Source organism: Peromyscus eremicus, chromosome 15 (assembly GCF_949786415.1).
Source record: "Peromyscus eremicus chromosome 15, PerEre_H2_v1, whole genome shotgun sequence".
Lineage (NCBI taxonomy): Eukaryota > Metazoa > Chordata > Mammalia > Rodentia > Cricetidae > Peromyscus > Peromyscus eremicus.
Genome location: NC_081431.1, coordinates 45,239,330 through 45,249,103, shown reverse-complemented (window position 1 = coordinate 45,249,103; position 9,774 = coordinate 45,239,330).

Here is a 9,774-nt window from a genome sequence, read left to right as displayed (position 1 = left end):
AGTGTGTGTGTGTGTGTGTGTGTGTGTGTGTGTGTGTGTGTACACCCAAGTGCATGCGTGCACGTGCTAAAGATAAGTTAGCCATTACAAGTAAGATAGCTGCTACTAAAGGCAAAAACAGGAGCTCCCATTATAGCTCAGTTTATAGACCATTTACTTAACACATATGAGGCACTAGGTCAATGTTCATCAAGCATCACAAAACCGAGGCATGGTGGAACACGTCTGTAATCATAGCATTCAGGAACTGAAACCAATAGCATCAAGAGTTCAAATACATTCTCAGCTACTTAGCAAGTTTCAGATCAGTGGTTACATAAAACCCTGTCTCAAAAACAAAAAAAAAAAATCAAGGAAACAAATGAACAAAAAGAGCTAATTGCAAAAAGGAATAATGAATAAGAATAAAACCTCAGCAAGTTGCATATATTGTTGGGCACGGAGAAACTGGAACCTTTGTTATTGCTAGTGAGGAGCATCAAATGGTGAATTTCTGCAGAATCAAATGGAATTTCTTTAAAAATTTAAGCATAATTGCCCAATGTACTAATGTCTGTAACAAAATACCTGAAATGCATTAGTTGTGAAGTAGAGAGGGATTTTTACTTGGGTTTAAGGATCTGGATGTTCTGGACCAAGATCAGTAGACTCCATATGGCAGAGGCTCAGATGAAGAGAGCATATTCTTGATCAGCTGTGTTTTTGTGTAAGTAAGTCAAGAAAGAGGGAGATGAGAAAGAGAAGGGGATAGAGGAAGGGAGCAGGAAAGAAGGGTGGATGCTTAGCACTATGCACAGCTTCACATGGGATCTGGGAATCCAAACTCAGATTCTGCACTCACTTGAACTCTAAGAATTTACCCATTGGTATTCACCTATCTGATTACTGGGGTAAGCCAGTTCAGACACTATTGCTAGGAGTCTAAGCTGGGGTCATCTTTGTGGATTCCTGGGAACTTACTTAGCACCTGGTTTCTGTCTATCCCCATGATGTCTCCCTCCATCATGGTATCTCTTTCATTGCTCTCCCACTCCATCCTTGTTCCAGCTTAACCATGCCCCCTAACTGTCTGTCAAACATGTCTGTCAACTGCCTTTCTCCAGTAACAGGTGGAAGCAGATGCAGAGATCCACAGCCAAACACCAGGCTGAGCTCCAGGAGTTCAGCTAAAGAGGGAGAAGAGGGATTCTATGAGCGAGTGGCATCAAGATCATGATGGAGAAACCTACAGAGACAACCAAATCATACTAATGGTAATTCATGAAATTTAGACCAACACCTGTGGAGCCTCCATGGGACTTGACTAGGCCCTCTGCATAAGCAAGACAGTTGTGTAGCTTGATATGCTTAAAGGGCCCATTGGCAGTAGGTTCAGAATCCATTCCTGGTGCATGAACTGGCTTTTTGGAGCCCACTACCTATGGTGGGACACCTCGCACAGCCTTGAGGCAGGGGGAAGGGTTTGGATCTGCCTCTATTGAATATACCAGGCCCTGCTGACTCCCCATGGGAAGCTTTACCTTCTTGTAAGAGGGAATAGGAGTAGATTGGAGGGGGGAAGCTGGAGGGGTGGGAGGAGGGAATAGGGGGATCTGTAATTGATATGTAAAATGAATAAATTTTTTTTCTAATTAAAAAAAAAATTTACCTATTGTGACATCTCTCTAATCTTATTCTTTTGATTAGCCTCATCTAATTTTTCCCATATCTTTACTGAAAAATTCTCCTTTTTCTTTTTTGAGTGATAAGAAAACTATGCCAAAATTCTTTATTTTTCTGTATCTTTTTTTTAGATTATAATTTCATTACAATATTCCTTCCTTCCATTTCCTCTCTCCAAACTCTCCCATATACCTGTTGTGGCAAATCTTCAAATTCAAGTCCTCCTTTAGAATAGAGAAGAGAGAGATTGGAAGAAAGAAAGAAAAAAAGAAAGAAAGAAAGAAAGAAAGAAAGAAAGAAAGAAAGAAAGAAAGAAAGAAAGAAAAGAAAGAAAGGGGGAGGGAGGGAGGAAGGAAGGAAGGAAGGAAGGAAGGAAGGAAGGAAGGAAGGAAGGAAGAAAAGAAAGGAAGAAAGGAAGGAAGGAAGGAAAGAAGGAAGGAAGGAAGAAGACAAAACGACCTGTAATTGGGTGCATATATTATTTTATCACAAATGTCAGAGTAATTTTCTGGGTATTTATTCTATCCCATTGGTCTGGGTGTCTATTTTTTATGCCACCAACCATGTTTTCTTGATTATGTGCACAACGTTGGATATTAAATCCTCCTTTTTTCTAAGACAAGAATACATTATGAAGTCATCCATTCTGTTTACCATTATACTGAAGCCATATATACTCTAACACAGCGGGAAAAGCAAAGTTCCAAGAGTAAGCTTTACAGAGTAAAATCCTGCTGGAGTAGATGGGAACAAATACAGAGACCCACAACTGGACAATGTGCAGAGAGCTAGAAACATTGGAATACATAGCCCCAAATGGGGTGTATCCCTCCAATTCCTCCCATTAGGGCTTAGGGAACTCTGCTGAGGAGGAGGTGGGAATCTTGTAAGAGCCAGCAGAGATGGAAGAAGACAAGGAAACAAGGTCTTTTAGACCCAACAGGACTGACACATAAAGGAATTCACAGAGACTGTGGAAGCATGCATAGGGCTGGTACAGATCTAAGCTCACGGGGTCTCAGTGCCGAGAGAGGAAGCAGACACAAGCTCCATCCCTAACCTAGAAGCTATCTACAATTGATAATCATTCAGAAAGAAAATAAGTTTTCATCAATGGAACCTCAGTAGGTATACAAACCACTCTGAAGTGTAGGCCCCATGCCCAGCAGTAGATGGCCAACACAAAACTAATTCAATGATACTTTTAGAGAGTATTTTGTTTTTTGGTTTTGTTGTTGTTGTTGTTGTTGTTGTTGCTGTTGTTTTTAATCATGCTTTGTCAGGACATCTTTTGCCTATATATAGTGGCTCTGATTTTGCTTCTGTGGGTTTTCTATGTGTGCAAATCTGTGTCTCTCAACATCTGTGTGAGTTTCTTGGGCTCTTTTATTCTATTTGCTTGTTTGTTATAGCCTATTCTATTTTGTTTTGTTTTATTTGTATTTTACCTTGCTGTATTATTATTTTTAGATGCCTACTTGTCTTCTAATGAAAGAGAGGATGAAATCGTGAAGATTTGAGTAAGTGAGGATATGGGGAAGCTCTGAGAGGAGTTGCAGGAGGAGAAGCTGTAATCAGAATACAATTATGAAAAATACCTATTTTCAAAATTTTTTTTCTATATGCAGATGTCATATTTTCTAAGTGGAAACTTTAAGAGTTTATCAAAATAAAGTAAACAACTAGTTTTAAAACATGATACCATCTTATTGTAACAATAAATTATGCATATAATAATCAAATAATTACCAAAAATATGCAATTTTGGTTTTCATTGGATTCAAAGCACAAAATATGAATAAATTTAATAATTCTGAAAATTCCCTTAGAGAACAGTTTAGACAATATTTACCATAATCAATGTTCACTGCTGACGTTGACTCTTAAGATATCGGTTCTCTGAAAATTAATTTCTCCAAAACTTGCATATAAATCAAAATTCAAATTTTATTTGTACATGTGTGAAATGGAAATTCTATTAAAAATAAAGTGGTTTTAAAGGAAGTAAGTAGAATTAGAAACATAACTACTAGATTGTAAGACTTATTTTAAACCTATAAAAATCAAAGTAGCATGGGATACTTAAGTTATATACATGTAGTTTTGTGGAATAGAAATAACAATCTAGAATTCATTTAGCCTATATACATATATTGACAGTTTATTTTTGAAAATAGGCACTAAGTATGTACTTTTTGACATTTCTCCATTAGATTCTCTCTCTCTCTCTCTCTCTCTCTCTCTCTCTCTCTCTCTCTCTCTCTCTCCCTCTGTGTGTGTGTGTGTGTGTGTGTGTGTGTGTGTGTGTGTGAATCTAAACCCCTGATTTGGAGAAAAATCATTTGGAAAAATATGGAAATAGTGTTGTATTCTCAAGTGTGTGCATATAATGACATAGAACAGTACTTGATGACATCTACTAACAACAAGTCAAAAGAAATTAAAGAACACACAATGGCAAACTGTGAGATCTAAGGCCAGCATCTGCTTGAACTGGGTCCAGAAAATGTAGGAAAGCAGCGAGATTACTTGGTAGAGGTGACTTTAGTTTGAATTTTTATGTTGGCCTGTGGTCTGCATTCCCATGTGTGGCTAATAGTAATCATCACTGCAGTACCAGTGAACTCAGCTAAGTTTTACTATTTGGTGTACTCTGCGAAAACCCTCTGCCTGGTGTTCTAAGAAGTAAAGTGTTTCAGGAGAAAGAGATCTTTGAATTGACAATTTTGGCAAGAAATTATATTAATATTATTAATCATCCTAGATTGAAATGTTACATTATTAAAATACCATCTACAGAAGCCCATTGGTGGTTTTTAGTGTTTGACTATACACCACAGGCTGGAATTATTTGTGAATATTTTTAATATTGTAAAGATAAAATGTTTTGTTGTTATGGAATATTAAGATATGAAATCAATAACTGCCCTACTTATCAGAAACCAAAGCAGAGAAATCAGACAATATAGTTCCAACATTTAACTTGGAAATGAGTCTTTGTGTTTTAAGAAAATTTACCTCTATATTTTCACGTGTCCATAGGTTTGCACATCAATAGTTTGTACATTCCAGATGAAAATTTTGAGAGCATTTGTACAAACAAGCAGTCAGGAAGAAAATAAATTCATCTCCCAAACAACAGTGATTGGCTTATATTCCAGGACTGTGAAAATTTTAAAAGCCTCTCTGAATGTATTTGCTTACATCGCTGGATATAAAGCAGTATACTTCTTGTTGGTGCTTATGCGTTTAGATTCCAAGGCACAACTACAGATTCTGTGTCTGGAAAAGAGAAGAGCCTCATATATAAAGATCATGTTTTCAGAAATGGATATTTCTCTCATAATGTACTATAACGTACAGAAAGCAGCCAACAGTCATCACACTACAATCCTGGGGTAACTAAATAATGATGCTGTCTAGTTGCTGTCATTGCTGTGAAAACCAAACTGGCTTCTGTCTCCCAATCAGGATTCTCCTATCTTCTGATAATGAATGAAATAGTCACCCAGATAGTCTTAGACAGCAAACAATCTCAGACCATTTGTGTTTTTCAAAATACAGAGAAAACATGTACCCTAACATTCAACTTGAAGATTCTTCAGAATATCTTTATTTAAAAATAAATAAATAAACCAAACAAAAAGAATCCTCAGTGGGGCAGATGCTCCACCCAGAAGACATTGGTACCCTACAAAATCAAGTCAAATGTATTTCACTTTGTAAATTATTATTGACAAAAGAGAAAATGTGGGTTGAAGACATGAGTACCACATTTAATATGATGGAGGTTATTGGTGATTTTGGCAAGAGTGCCTCAGGGTGGCACTAGAAATGAAACTAGAATAGAATTTGGGCCCTAGGGTCAGGACAAGTAGAGAGATTTCCCTAGGCAGTTTCATGGGAGAGCAATGATGATGAGATCTCCTGGTCTTGTTGCCTGACAACCTTAGTCCTTTACACCACACAGTCTCCCAGTGTTAGCACTGTCAAGGTCTTAATTTTCTTGACAGATGACAATTTAGAAGTGATTTGTGAATTAATAACAATCTTCCGGGTTATGATTTAAATGGGCTTTGCATTGGCTAGCTATACTTTTAAGCTAATGAAGATCTATTAGTTTAAAAATGATGGCTAGGTGATTTACATTTCAATTGACTCTGAGAATTTAGGGTTTATTGCCTGGGGAAAACCCTAATTCCCATATATTATGATTGACTGTTCTCTCTTTATGAGGATATAATTTTATTTTAGCCAGGTCTTACAATGGAGTTTAGCTTTTTCTCTTCAATATTTCTAATGTAGTGTTTATTTTGGTCTTTGCATAAATTATGTGCCAGAATGGCTTTCCCAAACCACGCAGCTGCTCTCCAATTCCAGTGAATTTTGGTTAATGCACCATTGGCCTGGTCCATCTTGTGCCTGCCCATGTATTAATACCCAGCTGTGCACAGCTCAAAATTCTCTCAAGCATATAATAAATAAGTTCCAATGACTTAGAACCTTCTGCTTCAGTTGATACAAGAGGATTTTCTTGTTTTGTTTTTTCACTTTGAGCTGAGGTTTTTCTTTATCTCACATAATATTTCAAATAATCAAAATATAAGACAAATTTTAAATAAGTTAGATTTTTATTTCCTAAAATATTTTCAACATTATGTTTTAAGGAAAAATTGTTTGAAATACTTGTATTGTTAGTAAGTAACATATTAGTCACAAGTTCACTCACTGAAAACAGTTTCTATTTTTCAGATAGTGGAATATATTTTATTGAACTTATTCTAGATATGAGGATTATTGTATTTGGTTAAATATGAATTTTTCTCAGTGACCACTTTAATGCAATTAGATATAATACTTACACTATATGCTGTTCTGTTAATGAAACTTCTATACAGAGACACACACAGAAACAAAGTAATTGTGAGTGCCACTGGCTTTAATCTTTTTACATATATAAGAAAATAAATATTACCTTACCAGAATAATTTATCAACATATTAGTTGCTGCTTTGCTCTTGAATATTTTACTTGAGAAACAAAGTATTTGTATATTATATTTCATCATATTTTTCCTGTCCCCCAGCTCTTACTAGCTCCTGTCCACATCCCCACCCACCCTACTTCAAGACCTCTCTTTCTCTTTCCTTAGTAAACAAACAGGCAAAAATTATGCATCTCTTTATGCATGTGAAATCTGTGATGAGGCTTATTGCTTCAGGCTAAAAGCCAGAGTGAGAAATGGGCAATCTGTGTATCTGGCTTCTACATTTTTATTTTCTCTGTAACTTCATGGGAATATATTAGGCTTCAGAGGTGTCTGCTTAAGACTTTCAGAAGCAGAGAAATTCCTTGTCTGAAGGAGGAGTCATGTATGATGCTTTGAAGAGTGCTCGACCACTTTCAGTTTGACAAGTTGGTGGCAATCATATCTAGAACAATTAAAGGAGCTGACCTCTAGGTATGGAGGGTATCAACTCAAAGGAAAATTTTTGGATAGCAGGAAGCAAAACACGGAATCAGTCTCAGGCAATCAGCATGTGAACACGACAGCTCTTTCTGTAACCTTGGAGGGTGTAAAGGAGTCCCAGCCATATATTTCAGTCTCCAGTAAAGGTAATGACCAAGTCTAATGCAACCAGACTGAAAAATAAATTTTATATCATTTCTTATATAAACTATATCTAGCTTTTAAGCAAAATTTTGACAACTTACTACGCTGAAAAAATCAAATTGTACACATAAAACCTTTTATAGAATAGATCAAATATTCACTCACATCATATATCCTTCACTATAACCATATAACCTAGAGAGTACCATCCCTCATTATAATAGTTATAGAAGTTTATGTGAAGGCTAAATTGTTTGCCTGAAAAGCTAAAGAGTAAGATTCAAATTTTGTTTGATACCAACATCTTCCCACTGTGGGATTCAATTTCAAGAATGCCTATATTTTAGGAAGTAGCCAACACATGCCTGTCTTCCCAGGGGATTGACTGAAATAATAGTACCGGGTTTTCTTTGAGTATTTCCCCAACTCATTACCTTAGGAGGAGCTAGAGATTTTCTTAGGTTATGTTTTGTTTGTAATTTGTCATCTCTGCCTGTGAACAAATGATAAGACTCTAGTTTAGAAGTGAGGGGTCCATATAACTCACTTAATGATATCACTATGTGTTAGCTTTCTCTTTAAAAATTAACTCTTCTCTGTCCGTTGAAAATGAACTTACTGGTTTCTAACCCACAGAGATAGATATTACTTTCCTGTGCCATGGTATTCCACCAAGTGTGCTTGAAAAGCAGTTTATAGATTCTCATCTGCCCTAGTGCTGGTATTGAAGACATGCACCACTGTGTGTGGCTTTATAATTTTTTTGTTTATTCTTTGAAATATTTATGTTTATACAGTGTTTCAGCATGTCCTTCTAGAATTACCTCTCTTTAATTATTTCTATGCCTTGACCCCATCTCCCTCCCTACTTCAGGAGTCCCATTAGAGCTGCCCATATGCAGGTGAGTGTGTAGTAATACACAAGGGCACGGACAACCTACCATCCACCAAGTTCTGTGGAAGAGGAAGTACTCAGCATACAGAAGGGCCTGACTTAGTCTTGGGAGGAGGAAGAAGAGGGAGAGATGGATGTAAATATAGGTTGGTCTGGTCTTATTACAAGTAGACAAATATTTTAAGCATAAATACCTTTTTTTCTTAGCAAATATCCAAGATAAATGAGAGAACCGAATTTTGTTATAGTAAGGGCTAATCTTTACAATATAAATTGTATATGAACAGCAAATGTGCCATAAAACAAGAGCCCACAATAAGGTTCTATTGTCTTTTCATTTGTGCATAAACATGATGAGTGTTATAAAAGATTGAATATTAAAAAAAGTAGTTTTTCTTGTAGGAAATATTATCTAAGAAAACATAAATTTAATTCAATAAGTATGAATTTGAGTCCATTTAAATATCAAATAATTGACTAATAGGCATATATTAAATAATACTGGCTAGTCATCAACTTCAGGATAAGAGTACAGTACCCTGTTATTTTGATCAGGTTTAAACTGGCAGCAATAGTAATGTGCTATTGCTTTAAATTGAATTTTCTTTCTTGACTAGTATAAATTATTGTATGCTTAATACATGGTTGCACTGGCTACTGAGAAATTTCTAATTCTTTTATTTACTCTGCCTTTTTCTGGAGTAGCTCTTGTATAATGAGAACTAGTTTATAGTAGTAAACTTCATTCCTAATAAGGAAAATAGTACATAAAGTATTGACTGGTAGCATATACTGAATGTATAATTTGAGAGTAATAATCAAGTTCATGTTCATGTGAATTGGGAATCAGATACACTATATATAAATATTTTATGAGAACATGTTTTTCGGGGGTTTTTTGTGTGTGTGTGTGGAGGGCAGGTTCGAGACAGGGTTTCTCTGTGTAACTGTTGATTCCCACTCGACCTTTTGAACAGTTCTGAAGGGAGGAGTGTGGAATTGGGAAATGATAGCTATGAAATATGTAGATGAAGAAAAAGACAGAGACACAGGATAGCTTGAGAGGGCTCTGAGTCAATACCATAGACCCGAGTTTTATTACTCACAGCCTTTATATACCCAAAATAAGGGGGGCAAAAAGACCTCCCCTTTTCAAGGACATCACAGTTCAAGGTACAAAGTACAGTCAAGTGTAAACATCTCCTTAGTACTCAAGATATCTGGTAACCACACCTTATGGCAAAGAATTCTGTAATTAGGCCTTGAAGTATAAGATACCTGATAACCACACCTTTGGCCAAAACATCCTATTATGAAGCCTTGCAGGAGGAAACAATCATGAACTCTCTGACCTTGAGTCAAGATGAAAACAAGCTACAAGCTGGAATCTCTGTGGGCCCCCACGGTAACAGCCCTGGCTGTCCTGGAACTAGTTTTATGGGCCAGCCTGACCTCAAACTCAGAGATATGCTTGCCTCTGCCTTCCAAGTGCTGGGATTTAGGGCATGAACCACCCCTCAGCTGAGAATATGGTATTATTATAGAGCAATTACATTATACTGCAAAGATAAAGATAGAAATATTTCTACTCTATTATGGGAAA